We start from the raw sequence: 19,491 nt of genomic DNA, 5'->3' as shown, positions 1-19,491 counted from the left end.
ACTTTTTATTCTGTTCTCGATATCGATTGACGTATTACATGTCATACATATTACTCGGTCGACTTTCCTTCTTCACTGACGCAAGTTGCAACCCTCTGCCGCTAGAGGGCTCCGAATTGTAACGTGCAACATGTCGGTGTGTAACGTAACTGTGTCGGTCTGGGAGAAACAGTGTGCTGTAATCCCTCAGAAAACTCAAAACACGAATCCGAAACGTTCATCCACACATGGAACGCCCTATGCTTCAGCATGACAATACCAGTCCACACACAAGCGCTGCGACATCTGCAACAGTGCGACAGCTCGAGTTTATGGTCATCGATCATTCACCATACAGTACCGACTTGGCCCCGTCCGATTTTCATCTGTGTCCCAAACTTAAAGAACACCGACGAGGACCTCATTTGATAGAGGTGAAGCTATACAAGCATAAGTGAGGTCGTGGCTCCGTCAACAATGTCAAACATGTGGAGGCTGGCCGTGTGGCATCGCCCGCTCTGCCTGTGAGTGGACATGTGGCCGCTCCTTCAGCAAGGTCCGAGCAGGCACACGGGGGGAGGGGTTTATTAGTTATTGGGAGCTCCAATGTTAGGCGGGTGATGGAGCCCCTTAGGGAAATAGCGGAAAGGTCGTGGAAGAAGTCCAGTGTTCACTCTCTCTGCTTGCTGGGGGGTCTCATCCGAGACGTGGGAGGAGGCCCTGCCGGCGGCGATAGAGAGCACTGGGTGCACCAGACTGCAAATTTTTGCTCATGTCGGCACCAATGACTCCTGCCGTGTGGGTTCAGAGATTATCCTCAGTTCGCAGAGGCGGTTGGCGGAATTGGTGAAGGCGGAAAGCCTCGCTCGCGGGGTGGAATCTGAGCTAACTATTTGTAGTATCGTTCCCAGAACCGATAGCGGTCCTCTGGTTTGGAGCCGAGTGGAAGGCTTAAACCAGAGGCTCAGACGATTCTGCGGAGATCTGGGGTGCAAATTTCTCCACCTCCGCTATCGGGTGGAGAAATGTAGGGTTCCCCCTGAATAGGTCAGGCGTGCACTACACGCAGGAAGCGGCTACAATGGTAGCGGAGTACGTGTGGAGTGCACATTTGGGTTTTTTACGTTAGAGAATTCCCTCGCTAGACCAGACAAGACGCCTCCTGAGACGCGGCAAGATAGGAGTAGGCAAAGTGCAACAGGAGGAGGAGGAGGAGATTAGTGTTTAACGTCCCGTCGACAACCAGGTCATTAGAGACGGAGCGCAAGCTCGGGTGAGGGAAGGATGGGGAAGGAAATCGGCCGTGCCCTTTCAAAGGAACCATCCCGGCATTTGCCTGTAGCGATTTAGGGGAATCACGGAAAACCTAAATCAGGATGGCAGGAGACGGGAAAAGTGCAACAGGGAATAACAATATTAATGTGCTAATAGTAAACTGCAGGAGCGTCTACAGAAAGGTCCCAGAACTGCTCTCATTAATAACGGTCACAATGCCCACATAGTACTAGGGACAGGAAGTTGGCTGAAACCAGACGTAAACAGTAATGAAATCCTAAACTCAGATTGGAATGTATACCGCAGAGACAGGCTGGACAGTGAAGGGGGAGGCGTGTTTATAACGATAAGAAGTGCAATAGTATCGAAGGAAATTGACGGAGATCCGAAATGCGAAATAATTTGGGTGAAGGTCACGGTTAAAGCAGGCTCAGACATGGTAATTGGATGTCTCTATAGGCCCCCTGGCTCAGCAACTGTTGTGGCCGAGCACCTGAAGGATAATTTGGAAAATATTTCGAGTAGGTTTCCCCACCATGTTATAGTTCTGGGTGGAGATTTTAATTTGCCGGATATAGACTGGGAGACTCAAACGTTAATAACGGGTGGCAGGGACAAAGAATCCAGTGAAATTTTTTTAAGTGCTTTATCTGAAAACTACCTTGAGCAGTTAAACAGAGAACCGACTCGTGGCGATAACATGTTAGACCTTCTGGTGGCAAACAGACCCGAACTATTTGAAACAGATAACGCAGAACAGGGAATCAGCGATCATAAAGCGGTTACTGCATCGATGATTTCAGCCGTAAATAGAAATATTAAAAAAGGTAGGAAGATTTTCCTGTTTAGCAAAAGTGACAAAAAGCAGATTTCAGAGTACCTGACGGCTCAACACAAAAGTTTTGTCTCAAGTACAGGTAGTGTTGAGGATCAGTGGACAAAGTTCAAAACCATCGTACAATATGCGTTAGATGAGTATGTGCCAAGCAAGATCGTAAGAGATGGAAAAGAGCCACCGTGGTACAACCATCGAGTTAGAAAACTGCTGCGGAAGCAAAGGGAACTTCACAGCAAACGTAAACATACCCAAAGCCTTGCAGACAAACAAAAATTACGCGAAGCGAAATGTAGTGTGAGGAGGGCTATGCGAGAGGTGTTCAATGAATTCGAAAGTAAAGTTCTATGTACTGACTTGGCAGAAATTCCTAAGAAATTTTGGTCTTATGTCAAAGCGGTAGGTGGATCAAAACAAAATGTCCAGACACTCTGTGACCAAAATGGTACTGAAACAGAGGATCACACACTAAAGGCCGAAATACTAAATGTCTTTTCCCAATGATGTTTCACAGAGGAAGACTGCACTGTAGTTCCTTCTCTAGATTGTCGCACAGATGACAAAATGGTAGATATCGAAATAGACGACAAAGGGATAGAGAAACAATTAAAATCGCTCTAAAGAAGAAAGGCCGTTGGACCCGATGAGATACCAATTCGATTTTACACACAGAGTACGCGAAGGAACTTGCCCCCTTCTTGCAGCGGTGTACCGTAGGTCTCTAGAAGAGCGTAGCGTTCCAAAGGATTGGAAAAGTGCACAGGTCATCCCCGTTTTCAAGTAGGGACGTCGAACAGATGTGCAGAACTATAGACCTATATCTCTAATGTCGATCAGTTGTAGAATTTTGGTACACGTATTATGTTCGAGTATAATGACTTTTCTGGAGACTAGAAATCTACTCTGTCGGAATCAGCATGGGTTTCGAAAAAGACGGTCGTGTGAAACCCAGCTCGCGCTATTCGTCCACGAGACTCAGAGGGCCATAGACACGGGTTCACAGGTAGTTGCCGTGTTTCTTGACTTCCGCAAGGCGTTCGATACAGTTCCCCACAGTCGTTTCATGAACAAAGTAAGAGCATATGGACTATCAGACCAATTGTGTGATTGGATTGAAGAGTTCCTAGATAACAGAACGCAGCATGTCATTCTCAATGGAGAGAAGTCTTCCGAAGTAAGAGTGATTTCAGGTGTGCCGCAGGGGAGTGTCGTAGGACCGTTGCTATTCACAATATACATAATTGACCTTGTGGATGACATCGGAAGTTCACTGAGGCTTTTTGCGGATGATGAAAATTGTACTGAAAAAATGCTTGTACTGAAAAAATTGTACTGAAAATTGTACTGAAATGCAGGAGGATCTGCAGCGAATTGACGCATGGTGCAGGGAATGGCAATTGAATCTCAATGTAGACAAGTGTAATGTGCTGCGAATACACAGAAAGATAGATCCTTTATCATTTAGCTACAAAATAGCAGGTCAGCAACTGGAAGCAGTTAATACCATAAATTATCTGGGAGTACGCATTAGGACTGATTTAAAATGGAATGATCATATAATGTTGATCGTCGGTAAAGCAGACGCCAGACTGAGATTCATTGGAAGAATCCTAAGGAAATGCAATCCGAAAACAAAGGAAGTAGGTTACAGTACGCTTGTTCGCCCACTGCTTGAATACTGCTCAGCAGTGTGGGATCTGTACCAGATAGGGTTGATAGAAGATATAGAGAAGATCCAACGGAGAGCAGCGCGATTCGTTACAGGATCATTTAGTAATCGCGAAAGCGTTACGGAGTTGATAGATGATGGACAATGGAAGACTCTGCAGGAGAGACGCTCAGTAGCTCGGTACGGGCTTTTGTTGAAGTTTCGAGAACATACCTTCACCGAAGAGTCAAGCAGTATATTGCTCCCTCCTACGTATATCTCGCGAAGTGACCATGAAGATAAAATCAGAGAGATTAGAGCCCACACAGAGGCATACCGACAATCCTTCTTTCCACGAACAGTACGAGACTGGAATAGAAGGGAGAACCGATAGAGGTACTCAAGGTACCCTTCGCCACACACCGTCAGCTGGCTTGCGGAGTATGGTTGTAGATGTAGATGTAGAAACATTGTGCAGTGATGGTATTAACAAACTGGTCTCTCGTTGGGAGAAGTGTGCTCGTCACCAGTGTGACTATGTTGAGAAATGAATACGTACGGCTGGGCGTTGTGGCCGAGCGGTTCTAGGCACTTCAGTCCGGAACCACGCGGCTGCTACGGTCGCAGGTTCGAATCCTGCCTCGGACATGAATGTGTGTGATGTCCTTAGGTTAGTTAGGTTTACGTAGTTCTAAGTCTAGGGGACTGATGACCTCAGATGTTAAGTGCCATAATGCTTAGAGCAATTTGAACCATTTTTGAATACGTAGATATGAGGAATAAATATGTAGTTTCTTCATAAAGTTAATAATAAATTAATCCTTATCGAAGATAGAATTTGTTGTATTTAAAAAACTTTAATAGTTTCCAGATTAAAAATTCGGAGGCATTACTTTCCAGAATGCCTTCTTATGTTCCATTGGGTTCAGATCAGGCGAATTTGGTGGCCAAAACATGAGTTCACCATCATTCTCCTGAAACCACGGTAGAATAATTGTGGCTTTGTGATGTGGACAGCTATCCTACTGGAAGATGCCGTAGCCGTCAGTGAAGATATCAAACATAAATGGATGCAGGTGGTCCATAATAATGTTCACTTAGCCCACGACTGCACCTTAGATTACTACGACAGGTCCCATGGAAGCCCGCCAACTTTCTTCCAGGGCGCGGCGTATGTTTCGAGCTGCCTTCTGCCTGGACGACAGTGTACCTGGACACGACCGTCAACCTGGTGTACCAAGAAACTTGATTCATATCACCAGGCGACACGTTTCCAATGATTCACGGTTCAGTCTCGATGCCCACTGCAGCCGTAAGTGATGGTGTCGTTAGGTCAACATAGGACCACGTATGGTTCGCCTGCTGCAGTGGTCTGAAACACCTGTGCCTGCGCCATCACAGCACTCTATTATCAGGTCTTCCAAAGATCTCCGCCTATCTTGCATTACAGAGTGGGGATGCCTCCAACCTCCATGTTCAGTGATGTCCAACACCCCATCTCCTATTTGTGGTTTCACTGTTCTTCAAACAATCACCACATATGGTTACAAAATAGCACGTAAACAGTTGACCAATTTCACCTAGACATAAGAACCTACCGTTTGTAAAATGTAAATGTCGTGTGGCTAGGGCCTCCCGCCGGGTAGACCGTTAGCCGGGTGCAAGTCTTCCGATTTGACGCCACTTCGGAGACTTGCGCGTCGATGGGGGTGAAATGATAATGATTACCACAAAACAACACCCAGTCCCTGAGCGGAGAAAATCTCCGACCCAGCTGGGAATCGAACCCGGGCCCTTAGGATTGACAGTCTGTCGCACTGACCACTCAGCTACCAAGAGCGGACTACCCTTTGTTAAAGTCGCTAATGTCAGTGAATTTCCCAATTTGATGGCAGTATCGTCGCTAGAATTGTTCACCATTCGTCTTTGCTCCATTTATATACTTTTCTTACAGTGTCACTTGCGCACAGTGTCATCAAGTGGCATTCAGTCTCAAGACAGGCAGTTGCCATAATTTTTTGGCTCATCAGTGTATGTAACAAAGACTGGTTACGTTGTTCAGCACGGACGGCAGTCGTTTATCGGTAAACTGGAAAATACGAAACACAAGAAGTGAAGACAGATAATGGGGCGATCGGGAGAGATCGTCAAGTAATGATACAATTGCAGTAGAGTATTCAGAGTTGTGATATCGTCCAAAGATCGTGGGGTCACACACGGCACATCGATACCACAGTCATTAGCGATATCTCGCTGCAGTCCTCAGTGACTAATGGGACAGACTGAAGAAGACACACCCTCTCTCTCAGTACAGCAGCGCCCTTGCACAGAGGTCAATAAAAAAGTCGGGGATGGAAACACTCCATCCCAGTTTGTGACATCAGCTGAACGAATCAACATCATCGAGTAGGACTAAGGATTTATTCAAGTCTTAGATGGAAATTTACTTCTGTAAATGTCGAATATGGCACTTCAAGAGAAGACTTTGTTAATTAGTAGTGCATCAAGTGATGCTTGAATAGTCAATGACAGTTGTAAATTATCAAGCACTCCTGTGGCAAGCTAAGTAAATCTTTTTATCAGTCAAAATAAAGTGAACTAATATTTAATATGTTGTAGTTCACATGAGCCACGTCAGAAAACAATCAAAGAACCCACAGTTATGGCCAGAGGATTGTAGTTTCATACGGTCATAACAAATGGTGCCAAGAACTGGCACTTAACTTGCTCTTCTTTCGTTGCCCTGTGTGCGAGTTGTGCACGTTTTTCTGGCTGTTGCTCTGTTTTTGTTCTGTTGTGTTAGTGAACTTCCTATTACATTTCACCATGTCTGAGCCGCCAAAGGAAATGTCTCTAACCGACAGCACAGCTTCGGGCGCAGCAGAAACGCCTACTGCTCACTGTTAGCCGATTGACGTGTTTACTGAACAAGCAAGCAGCACCGCCGTCGGTAGATGCTCCTAAATTTTTCCCAAACCACAGCAAAGACAAAGAATGGTCACACAAAATGGTGCAATTACAGGTACACTTCGCCGCCTACAAACTATCAGGTATGGCGTGCTGTGCTTACTTTTTGTCCACCGTTGGTCCCAATGTGTATCACCTCTACGTCAAATTATGTGTCGCAACTGTTCTTCAGAAAGTCAAGTACGACAGTCTTGTGAAACTGCTGCATGATCACTTTGATAGTCAGATCCATGTAGCAGCTGCATGGTTTAATTTTTTTTCTTGTGAATCAGTAACCTGCTCAGTCTGTCAAACAGTAGATAGAAAAACTCGGAGTTTCACCAGGCATTGCATGTGTAAGTGAACATGTGGAAATAACTATAATGAAGTCATGTTATGTGACGCTATCACACAGAATGTATCTGGTACACACATTCCTGCTTCAATTCTAAGCCGGCCGCTGTGGCCGAACGGTTCTAGGCGCTTCAGTCTGGAACCGCGCGACCGCTGCGGTCGCAGGTTCGAATCCTGCCTCTGGCATGGATGTGTGTGATGTCCTTAGGTTTGATAGGTTTAAGTAGTTCTAAGTTATAGGGGACTGATGAAAAAAATCGTTCAAATGGCTTTTGGATTTAACATCTAGGGTCACCAGTCCCCTAGGACTTAGAACTACTTAAAGCTAACTAACCTAAGGACACCACACACATCCATACCCGGCGCATGATTGGAACCTGCGACCGTAGCGGTCGCACAGTTCCAGACTGAAGCGCCTAGAACAGCTCGGGGGGAGTGATGACCTCAGCTGTTAAGTCCCATAGTTCTCAGAGCCATTTGCAGTTCAAAACTGCCAAACCTTGATTTAAAAACAGTTCTAGCTAGATATAGTGCAATCTCAAACAATTTATGACGCAGCAGAGGTTCACTTTGAGGCTTCATGGATTTCAGTTGTTTGTAGTGCACTAGGTACTCAGTCTCATATACAGAACAGTGTTCAAGTCATTAAGAATAGAGCTCAGATAAACAGTAAGAACAGTGGAAGGAAAAATTTTCAGTCTCATTGCACACGGTGTGTGTTACAACACTCATGGAGAAAATCATGTCCCCAGCGCTTTTCGAAACATGATAGGAAAGATTCTACATGTCGTAGCGCATTCAGTCAATGTGGTTGGGAGCAAGCAAGGCCAAGACAACAGCTACCGTAGTGGAGCGCATGGTGACTTCAGCTACGCTGTCAACGGGTGCATACAGAACGGGCCACGCCATTCACTCAGGCCGCGAGCCGAAGCAGCACTTCCGCATTGTGGAAGTCTCCTACCGCAGTGCACCAGGTGATAAACAAACTTTATGTTCATTTCAAGTGGAAAATTTAAAGAACACACTGGTGCTTATGTTTTCCTGACAAATAAAGACACTTATGACACAATCACTAGCCCACCACTACAGCAGCCTACCTCTATTCTTTCTGCCTATTATAGACAAGAGATTCCAATTCTTGGGGTGTGAAGTAAGCCAGTAACTTTTCAGGGTGTGACAAAGTGTGTTTTACCTCATGTATGGTGCAAACATTTTTGGGTTACATTTATCTGACCTGTTCAGTTTGTGCATTGAGAACAATGTGTTACAAATCAGTGTTTCTGTGCCTCACGCTGACATTTCTGCCTTTTTTACTAAGTACAAGGAACTATTTGCACCAGGCATAGGACGGGCTAAAGACTTTTAAGCACACGTTACACGATTTTTTCGCGTACGACCTATATCCCACGCAATACGTTGGCCAATTGCTCAGGAACTGCAAAGGTGACAAGATCGTACGACCTGTCCCCAACGCAATACGTTGGCCAATTGCTCAGGAATTGCAAAGATGACAAGATAATGGGGTTTTCCAACGCGTTTCTGCAAGTCAATGAGTATCACCCTTGGTCATTCTGCAGAAGCTTTCAGGTGGGAAACGTTTGTGTGCGGACTTTAAGACAACAGTAAACCTATAAACAACAGTGGATTCTTTCCGTCTTCTACGTCCGGAGGAATTGATGGGCAGACTGAGACAGGGCAAATACTTTTCGAAAACTGATTTCCGAGAGGCGTAAGTACAATTACCGCTGGATGAACAGTCGATGCAATACATCGTACTAAATACTCGCTTAGGTTTGTGCCAGTTTCAAAGACTTCTGTTTCGAAGTGCTTCAGTCCTTGCAATTTGTCAACAGTCCCTGGAACAATTAACTGCAAAAGTACCTTCTTGTACAAACTATTTATACGATATTGTCGTCACGGGTTATAGATCTGCTAAACATTTAGTAAATTTAGTTTCAAGTTCTTTCTGCTGGTGGCTTAATCTGCAACAAGGAAAAGTGCTCCTTCTTCCAGGAAGAACTGAACTGTTTGGGTGACGTAATAAATGCTCAGGGTATACTTCCTACTACTTCGCACTTGGCTGCTATTAAAGACCTGTCGGTGTCCCACAACATTAAGGAGCTCCAAACAGTCATGGGGAAGTTTACCTATTGTATCAAATTTATTGCTAATGCTGTGCAAATTGCTGTTCCGCTTAACCGGCTACACTGGAAAAATGTTCGTTTTGAGTTGTCCAAAGAATGTCAGAATGCATTTCAACACATGAAAGACGCATTGTCAAGTCGTAGATGTCTGATTCATTTTGATCCAGCTAAGCCTATCATGTTAGCTATGAATGCACCTGCTTATAGGATCAGGGCAGTGGTCTCCCATAAGATTGGTTCTTCTGAGAGACCTATTGTTTCTGCCTTAAAAATGCTCAACAAAGCGCAGTGTAACTACAGTCAGCTATAAAAGTGGCTCTCTCCATTACCTACGGTGTTACGAAATTCCACCAGTATTGGAAAGTCCGAAGTTCTATTTGGTGACAAATCATCGGCCTTTGACGGCTTTGTTCAGGACTGTGAATCCTGTACCACCTCGGAAAAATTGCAAAGTTGAGCTCTGACATTGTCTAGTTATCAATATGAGTTGTTGTCAGGCCCACAGCCCAACATTAGAACTCTGACATGTTGTCTTGGTTGTCGGTCGGTGCCGACACAACGTTTGGTTCGTGTGAGGAATCACGTTTCAAATCGATTCTCAGGATTTTGGAACTCTTCAAACCTTTCCTTTTGATTTGCGGCGTATTGCCACTACCACAGCTTCTGACGCAGCTTTGCAGGTCGTTTTGCGATTAGTGCGCCATGGGTGGCTACGCTGTTTGGAAGAAATTCCCTAGCCAGGGGCGCGTCGCTACTTCTTGCATCGTCACGCGCTTTCCACGTGATCAGGAATTCTGCTGTTGCACACAGAAAACGACGATGCGCGTGCTGTGATTCCTCGATCCCCACAGCGGGAAGTCTTGTCTTTATTACACAAAGGCCATTGGGCGTAGTTCGCACAAAGCAGCTCGCCCGTTGTCATTGTACTTGGACGCCCAGACTGAACACATGACCGCTCGTAGCAAAGTTTGAGCGGAAAATCAGTCAGTTCCGCCGCAACGCATTTTCCGAGTGGCCACGTCCGTGGCAACGCATTCATATTGATTTCGCGGTGCGTTCTGGAACACACGATGATTGTTATTAAGTGGTAGAAGCTTACAGTAAGTTTCCTTTCGTTGTCTCAATAACACCCACCACTACTGCAAGTACGATATCCGATTTGGCTTCTATTTTTCGTCTTGAAGGTCTTCTAGAGGTCATTATCTCTGATAATGGATCACAATTCTCGTCAACTGATTTCCAATACTTTTGTACGGCCAATGGCATGCGCTATGTGACCACTGCTCCTTTCCACCCACAGTCATACGGTGAGGCTGAACGGTTCGTTCGGACATTCAAAAGTCACCCGGAGAAACTCCGTTCCTTCTATACACGGGAACAGGCAATGAAAATTTTTCTATCCTGCTACCGCTCCTTCCCGCGTGACGGGAAGTCGCCGGCAGAATTGTTACACGGTAGAAGGCACCGCACCCTGTTGCATCTTCTGCTGCCGCTGCGGAAACAATTATTTGTTTCGCAACGTCGGACAAAGCTGCAGGATGAAGTGTTTTACCAAGTCTTTGGAAAAAAACAGCAGAGCAACCGGACGCGCATCTTATGTCGTGCACGGTTCTACCGGGCTACTGCGGCGCCACCAAAACCAGCTGCGCCGCTCGAACAAGTTTGTCAGTGCTTCTGCCGCAGAATGGTTGTCCACAGACGAGCACGTCGCTGAGTCCTCACGTGCAGTCGCAGCCGTCTCTCCGCTAGTCGCGGTGGACACCTTCCACTGTGGTGCCCAGCGTAGCCACCCATGGCACACACATCGCAAAACAACCTGCAAAGCTGCGTCAGAAGCTGTGGTAGTGGCAATACGCCGCAAATCGAAGGGAAAATTTTGAAGAGTTTCAAAATCCTGAGAATCGATTTGAAAACATGATTCCTCACACGAACAAAATGCTGTGTCGGCACCGACCGACAACCAGGACAACAGGTCAGAGTTCGAATGTTGGGCTGTGGGCCTGACAACAACTCATATTGATAATTAGACAATGTCAGAACACAACGTTGCAATTTTTCCGAGGTGGTACAGGCTTCACAGTCTTGAACAAAGCAGGCAAAGGCCGATGATCCTTCACCAAACAGGACTTCCGACTTTCCAGTACTCCATCGCCGTCGACGACACCGCAGCCGCTGTCGTCACTGGCGCCGACTTCCTCCCAGCTGCCCGAACCGATGTCCGTAGACGATCCGCCCCGGAAGGTTATTAGCCTGGTCCAAATGATCCTCTTACCGTCCAGTCGACCACAGCGTCTGCGTTTCTGGATACGTACATGCACCCTTCGACTGGTTTTACGGCCGGTGTTTCAGGTCGGCCGCGCTGTGAATACCGACCAGCAGCTACCCTCCCCGCTTCATCATCTGCGTCCGCATTCAGTAATCCCCTCTCCACCCGCCGCCGTCACGTGCGTAGGCCCTACACGACTACGGTGCAGAGGAATGTGGTACCGTCCAAAAATCGCGGCGTCACTCCAGAGTCAGTAACACACTTCATACCACAGACATTAGCCATGTCTCGCTGCAATCCGCAACGACAAAAGGGAGTCCCTGAAGAAGACACGTCCTGTCTCTCAGTCAACAGCACCCTCGCACGGAGGTCAATATAGAGCTGAGTGTGGAAGTTCTCCGCCCTAGTTCGTGGCCCCAAATGGTTCAAATGGCTCTGAGCACTATGGGACTTAACATCTGAGGTCATCAGTCCCCTAGAACTTAGAACTACTTAAACCTAACTAACCTAATGACATCACACACATCCATGCCCGAGGCAGGATTCGAACCTGCGACGGTAGCGGTCACGCGGTTCCAGACTGAAGCGCCTAGAATCGCTCGGCCACAGCGGCCGGCTCGTTGCCCCAGCTGAAGCAGTTCATCATCGAGTAGGACCAAAGAGTTATTCAAGTCTCAGAGGGAAATGTACTTCAAGAGAATACTTTGTTGATTAGTGCATCAAGTGATGCTTTAGTAGTCAATGACAGGCGTAAATTATCAAGCACTCCTGCGGCAAAGAATAGTACACTACTGCCCATTAAAATTGCTACACCACGAAGATGACGTGCTACAGACGCGAAATTTAACCGACAGGAACAAGATGCTGTGGTATGCAAATGATTAGCTTTTCAGAGCATTCACGCAAGGTTGGCGCCGGTGGCGACACCTACAACGTGCTGACATGTGGGAAGTTTCCAACCGATTTCTCATTCACAAACAGCAGTTGATCGGCGTTGCCTGGCGAAACGTTGTTGTGATGTCTCGTGTAAGGAGGAGAAATGCCTACCATCACGTTTCCGACTTTGATAAAGGTCGGATTCTAGCCTATCGCGATTGCGGTTTATCGTATCGCGACATTGCTGCTCGCGTTGGTCGAGATCCAATGACTGTTAGCAGAATATGGGTTCAGGAGGGTAATACGGAACGCCGTGCTGGATCCCAACGGCCTCGTATCACTAGCAGTCGAGATGACAGGCATCCTATCCGCATGGCTGTAACGGGTCGTGCAGCCACGTCTCGACCCCTGAGTCAACAGATGGGGACGTTTGCAATACAACAACCATCTGCACGAACAGTTCGACGACGTTTGCAGCAGCATGGACTATCAACTCGGAGACCATGGCTGCGGTTACCCTTGACGCTGCGTCACAGACAGGAGCGCCTGCGATGGTGTACTCATCGACGAACCTGGGTGCACGAATGGCAAAACGTCATTTTTTCGGATGAATCCCGGTTCTGTTTACAGCATCATGAAGGTCGCATCCGTGTTTGGCGACATCGCGGTGAACACACATTGGAAGCGTGCATTCGTCATCGCCATACTGGCGTATTACCCGGCGTGATGGTATGGGATGCCATAGGTTACACGTCTCGGTCACCTCTTGTTCCGTTGACGGCACTTTGTACAGTGGACGTTACATTTCAGATGTGTTACGACCCGTGGCTCTACCCTTCATTCGATCCCTGCGAAACCCTTTTTATTTCAGCAGGATAATGCACGACAGCATGTCCCAGGTCCTGTACGGGCCTTTCTGAATACAGAAAATGTTCGACTGCTGCCCTGGCCAGCACATTCTCCAGATCTCTCACCAATTGAAAATGTCTGGTCAATGGTGACCGAGCAACTGGCTCGTCACAATACGTCAGTCTCTACTCTTGACGAACTGTGGCATCGTGTTGAAGCTGCATGGGCAGCTGTACCTGTACACGCCATCCAAGCTCTGTTTGACTCAATGCCCTGGCGTATCAAAGCCGTTATTACGGCCAGAGGTGGTTGTTCTTGGTACTGATTTCTCAGGATCTATGCACACAAATTGCGTGAAAATTTAATCATATGTCAGTTCTAGTATAATATACAGGGTGTTTCAAAAATGACCGGTATATTTGAAACGGCAATAAAAACTAAACGAGCAGCGATAGAAATACACCGTTTGTTGCAATATGCTTGGGACAACAGTACATTTTCAGGCAGACAAACTTTCGAAATTACAGTAGTTACAATTTTCAACAACAGATGGCGCTGCGGTCTGGGAAACTCTATAGTACGATATTTTCCACATATCCACCATGCGTAGCAATAATATGGCGTAGTCTCTGAATGAAATTACCCGAAACCTTTGACAACGTGTCTGGCGGAATGGCTTCACATGCAGATGAGATGTACTGCTTCAGCTGTTCAATTGTTTCTGGATTCTGGCGGTACACCTGGTCTTTCAAGTGTCCCCACAGAAAGAAGTCACAGGGGTTCATGTCTGGCGAATAGGGAGGCCGATCCACGCCGCCTCCTGTATGTTTCGGATAGCCCAAAGCAATCACACGATCATCGAAATATTCATTCAGGAAATTAAAGACGTCGGCCGTGCGATGTGGCCGGGCACCATCCTGCATAAACCACGAGGTGTTCGCAGTGTCGTCTAAGGCAGTTTGTACCGCCACAAATTCACGAAGAATGTCCAGATAGCGTGATGCAGTAATCGTTTCGGATCTGAAAAATGGGCCAATGATTCCTTTGGAAGAAATGGCGGCCCAGACCAGTACTTTTTGAGGATGCAGGGACGATCGGACTGCAACATGGGGCTTTTCGGTTCCCCATATGCGCCAGTTCTGTTTATTGACGAAGCTGTCCAGGTAAAAATAAGCTTCGTCAGTAAACCAAATGCTGCCCACATGCATATCGCCGTCATCAATCCTGTGCACTATATCGTTAGCGAATGTCTCTCGTGCAGCAATGGTAGCGGCGCTGAGGGGTTGCCGCGTTTGAATTTTGTATGGATAGAGGTGTAAACTCTGGCGCATGAGACGATACGTGGACGTTGGCGTCATTTGGACCGCAGCTGCAACACGGGGAACGGAAACCCGAGGCCGCTGTTGGATCACCTGCTGCACTAGCTGCGCGTTGCCCTCTGTGGTTGCCGTACGCGGTCGCCCTACCTTTCCAGCACGTTCATCCGTCACGTTCCCAGTCCGTTGAAATTTTTCAAACAGATCCTTTATTGTATCGCTTTTCGGTCCTTTGGTTACATTAAACCTCCGTTGAAAACTTCGTCTTGTTGCAACAACACTGTGTTCTAGGCGGTGGAATTCCAACACCAGAAAAATCCTCTGTTCTAAGAAATAAACCATGTTGTCTACAGCACACTTGCACGTTGTGAACAGCACACGCTTACAGCAGAAAGACGACGTACAGAATGGCGCACCCACAGACTGCGTTGTCTTCTATATCTTTCACATCACTTGCAGCGCCATCTGTTGTTGAAAATTGTAACTACTGTAATTTCGAAAGTTTGTCTGCCTGAAAATGTACAGTTGTCCCAAGCATATTGCAACAAACGGTGTATTTCTATCGCTGCTCGTTTAGTTTTTATTGCCGTTTCAAATATACCGGTCATTTTTGAAACACCCTGTATTTGTCCAATGAGTACCCGTTTATCACCTGCATTTCTTCCTGGTGTAGCAATTTTAATGGCCAGTAGTGTATCAAGTTATGTAAATCTTTTTATCAATCATGTAATAAAGTGAACTAATATTTCATATGCTGTGGTTCAGATGAGCCACCTCCCAGAGCAGTCAAAGAATCCACAATTATATCCAGAAGGCCGAGGTTTCACCTGGCCATAACAAGAGTTGTCTGAATGGCATCATGGATGACCTCGCGCTTGGTGGCAATCATAATTTCCACATATCATCGTTATTACTGATAAACCAATCGAGGCTAGCGAGCAATAAGATGATGATAATGACTGCTCATCACAAACCGAAAACCTTCCATAAGGCTTCAGCGTTCAGGTGAACATCTACAGATATGACACCTAAACTACAGGGTCATGCTGATTATATCGATTATGGAAGCTCTTGTTTTCGTGAGGCTGTTCCCCTCTGGTCCTATTTCAGACTTCTAATTCCGAGAGAGTGATTCTCTATTTTCCTAACCAGCATGTTCTGACGAGACCACTCAGCGATGTTTTTGCCTCCACTTTCACCTTGCCGGTGTATCCTGCACGCGAAGGCAGTCTTTTATCACAGAATGACCTCTAATGGAAACAGTTATCTTGGCGATAATTTGTGACTCATTAATGTCAGCCGGCCGGAGTGGCCGAGCGGTTCTAGGCGCTACAGTCTGGAACCGCGCGACCGCTACGGTCGCAGGTTCGAATCCTGCCTCGGGCATGGATGTGTGTGATGTCCTTAGGTTAGTTAGGTTTAAGTAGTTCTAAGTTCTAGGGGACTGATGACCATAGATGTTAAGTCCCATAGTGCTCAGAGCCATGTTAAGTCCCATAGTGCTCAGAGCCATTTGAACCATTTTGAAATCGTTTCGGACAGAAATTCCCAGATACTTGACGTTTATCAATGGTTCCAGCAACCGATTGCCGATCGCGTAGTCAAATGAAATCTGATTCCTTCGTCTATTTACGCGCATTACATTGCATCTGTTTATAGCTCCTAATCTATGTACCAGGCGCTGATCATCTGCAAGTCTCTGGGCATTTTGTAACAAATTTCGAATCATGTCGACATCCTATACACAACCGCGTCGTTTGGAAACAGCCTCAGGGGACTGCTGACGGTACCCGCCAGGTCGTTCACATAAAGGGTGGTCAGAAACAGTCTGAAACGTTTGTAGGGGTGTTGCAGGGAAGGTTGTGCTGAGAAATAATCGTTAAGGAAAGAATTCGACACTTTGCTCCCTTTCCGAGTTAATTAGCATTGAAATTAGGCAATCGGACCGTTTCACCCGCAAATTCAAGTGGCCTGCCAGAGACGGTATCGCCAAACGCGTTCTGATACAAAATTTGGACATGGGACGGTAGTAAGGATCGAACCCGGCTCAAAAGCTGAGCAGTCTCGCGCTCTATCATCTATGCTATGAGAACAACTGACACTAGTTGTATCTGGCAAGCCGCTTGAATTTGTGCTCGCAACGGCTTATTGGGCTAACTTCAATGTTTGTTTACTCGGAAACGACGCAATGCATCGAATTTTTTTCTTAAGAATTATTTCTCACCATAGCCTACCCTGCAACACCATTACAAGCTTTACAGACTGTTTCTGACCACCCTGTATATCGTAAATAGTAGCGACCCCAACGTACCGCCTTGACCTAAGCTGAGCGCCACCTTCGCTTCAAATGATGCCTTCTCAAAAAATGGCTCTAAGGACTATGGGACTCAACATCAGTCCCCTAGACTTAGAACTATTTGAACCTACCTAACTTAAGGATATCACACACATCGATGCCCGAGGCAGGATTCGAACCTGCGGCCGTAGCAGCAGCGTGGTTCCAGACTGAAGCGTCTAGATCCGCTCGGCCACAGCGGCCGGCGATGCCTTCTCACTAACAGGGAAACATCACGATCTTGACCTCATATTTAAAGGAGAAAAAAGCACCGTTCTCAGCTATCAGCACCAGAAATCGATCCCGCGTGGGTATTTGAGCCATAATTCCGATATACGTAGTTACTTCGCGCTCGGCCGGCCAGAGTGGCCGAGTGGTTCTAGGCGCTACAGTCTGGAACCGCGCGACCGCTACGGTCGCAGGTTCGAACCCTGCCTCGGGCATGGATGTGTGACGTCCTTAGGTTTAAGTAGTTCTAAGTTCTAGGGGACTGATGACCTTAGAAGTTAAGTTCCATAGTGCTCAGAGCCATTTGAACCATTTTTGTCTTAGGAAACCACATAAACAAAACTACGCCACATGATGTTTACACTCGTGTTACGTTGTTGCTCAACATGTACCAACGTAACACAAAACTGATAATTCTAGTGAAATCGTCGCTATCCCTGTGCCACGGAGAGAAATTTTTTCCTCGCGCTCGTGGTAAACAAATAGAAATGATTTTTAAAATTTTATTTCTGTGGGGGCGTCAGCTACCATGTATTTTGAGAATGAAAATACAGTCCAAGTATGCTGTAATCTGTTGATTATCCGTGCAATTAGACAATTTCAACCGTGGGTCAGAGTGAAGCTTAAAACACGCGTTGAAAATGATCCACGGTTGAAACTGGCTAATTGTACCGACTACTGCCTATTTGGACCATGTTTTCATTCTCAAAACAGAAATGATGGGGAAGGAGCAGGCTAGACGCGGAAGGACACCAACTGGAGGCGCTACGTACCAACGACAGCGTCGTGGAAGTCGAGCTGTGGCGCGGCGGTGGCGGCAGCGGCGGCGGCGGCAGCGGCCAGCGTCAGAAGCAGCAGCGAGAACGACAGCGCGGACGGCATGGTGCAGGCAGCGGCGGCTGGCGGCGAACCGCGCCTTAAGTATCCGCCCGGCGCCCAAGGACACGGCTGAGTCACCGCGCGACACCAATACGCCCACCTCTGCAGCGCCGAGGCTGCTGCTGCTGCTGCTGGTGCCCCGTGTCAGTCTGCCCCGTACGTCAGCCGCGTGTTTCCTCTCGCCAATACTGACCTCAGTCAAGAGGTGCGGAGAGAGTCTGCTCTCGGTGGGAACTACGCGGCAGCGAGTGAGAGTGAAAACGTATGATGGTGACTCGCGCAGCAACAGAAGGTATGGGACAGGGTGGGCGCTGTTTCAGTAACACCAGTGAATCCCCAATTGTTTAACACTCAGAGGACTGGCTGTTGTGAACTACCAGGAAGGACCGCTAACGGCCATTTTGAACGGTTATGTTATCTTTCTTTTCTCCAGTTTTCCGTATTAAAATATCACTAGTGTTTTATCTTACCTTACCAATGCGCATGCTTAAATTTTTCTATAGAAACTATATATAGAAAAAAAAGCGCTCTGTCTTCAGGCCACGAGTGGTCTACCGGGACCATCCGACCGCCGTGTCATCCTCAGTGGAGGATGCGGATAGGAGGGGCGTGGAGTCAGCACACCGCTCTCCCGGTCGTTATGATGGTATTCTTGACCGAAGCCGCAACTATTCGGTCGAGTAGCACCTCAGTTGGCGCCACGAGGCTGAGTGCGTCCCATATATAGAAAAAAGGATCGACATAAAGAATGCGTCGTAAATACAATTTTCATTGAAATTAAACTCTGGTACTAAACTTACAAATGCAAATAAGCGTAAAAACACAAAATAACATTTTTCTCTCTGTAACTTTTTCTCGGTCAAAGCCACAGACATGCCACAAACGTACAATGAGCTGACAAAAGTCAAGGGATGGCGAATACACATACACTATGTAATTAAACGTATCCGGACACCCCCAAAAACACACGTTTTTCATTTAGGTGTAGTGTGCTGCCACCTACCTGAAGGTACTCCATATCAGCGACCTCAATAGTCCAGAATGACATTTTCACTCTGCAGCGGAGTGTGCGCTGATATGAAACTTCCTGGCATATTAAAACTGTGTGCCGGAACCGAGACACGAAATCGGGACCTTTGCCTTAAGCGGGCAAGTGCTCTACCAACTGAGCTACCCAAGCACGACTCACGTCCCGTCCTCACAGCTTCACTTCTACCAGTACCTCGTCTCTTACCTTCCAAGGCAAAGGTCCCGAGTTCGAGTGTCGGTCCGGCACACAGTTTTAATCTGCCAGGAAGTTTCATATCAGCGCACACTCCGCTGCAGAGAGAAAATCTCATTCTGGAAACATCCCCCAGGCTGTGGCTAAGTCATGTCTCCTCAATATCCTTTCTTTCAGGAGTGCTAGTTCTGCAAGGATCGCAGGAGAGCTTCTGTTAAGTTTGGAAGGTAGGAGACGAGGTACTGGCAGAAGTGAAGCTGTGAGGACGGGACGTGAGTCGTGCTTTGGTAGCTCAGATGGTAGAGCACTTGCCCGTGAAAGGCAAAGGTCCCGAGTTCG

The 19,491-nt window shown here is 47.0% G+C and overlaps 1 long non-coding RNA gene across 1 annotated transcript in view; it reads right to left on the bottom strand.

Moving 5' to 3' along the window:
- LOC124555771 overlaps positions 1-17,928 on the bottom strand; it is a 41,528-nt gene extending 23,600 nt beyond the window's left edge. The window contains exon 1 of the long non-coding RNA XR_006968584.1: positions 17,825-17,928. This is a non-coding gene — a long non-coding RNA (uncharacterized LOC124555771). The remainder of the gene's footprint in view (positions 1-17,824) is intronic.
- Between the last annotated feature and the right edge of the window lie 1,563 nt (positions 17,929-19,491).

Source organism: Schistocerca americana, chromosome X (genome assembly GCF_021461395.2).
Source record: "Schistocerca americana isolate TAMUIC-IGC-003095 chromosome X, iqSchAmer2.1, whole genome shotgun sequence".
NCBI classification, from domain to species: Eukaryota; Metazoa; Arthropoda; class Insecta; order Orthoptera; family Acrididae; genus Schistocerca; species Schistocerca americana.
The sequence above is the reverse complement of the archived record's forward strand: the minus strand, read 5'-3'. Positions and strand labels throughout refer to the sequence as shown.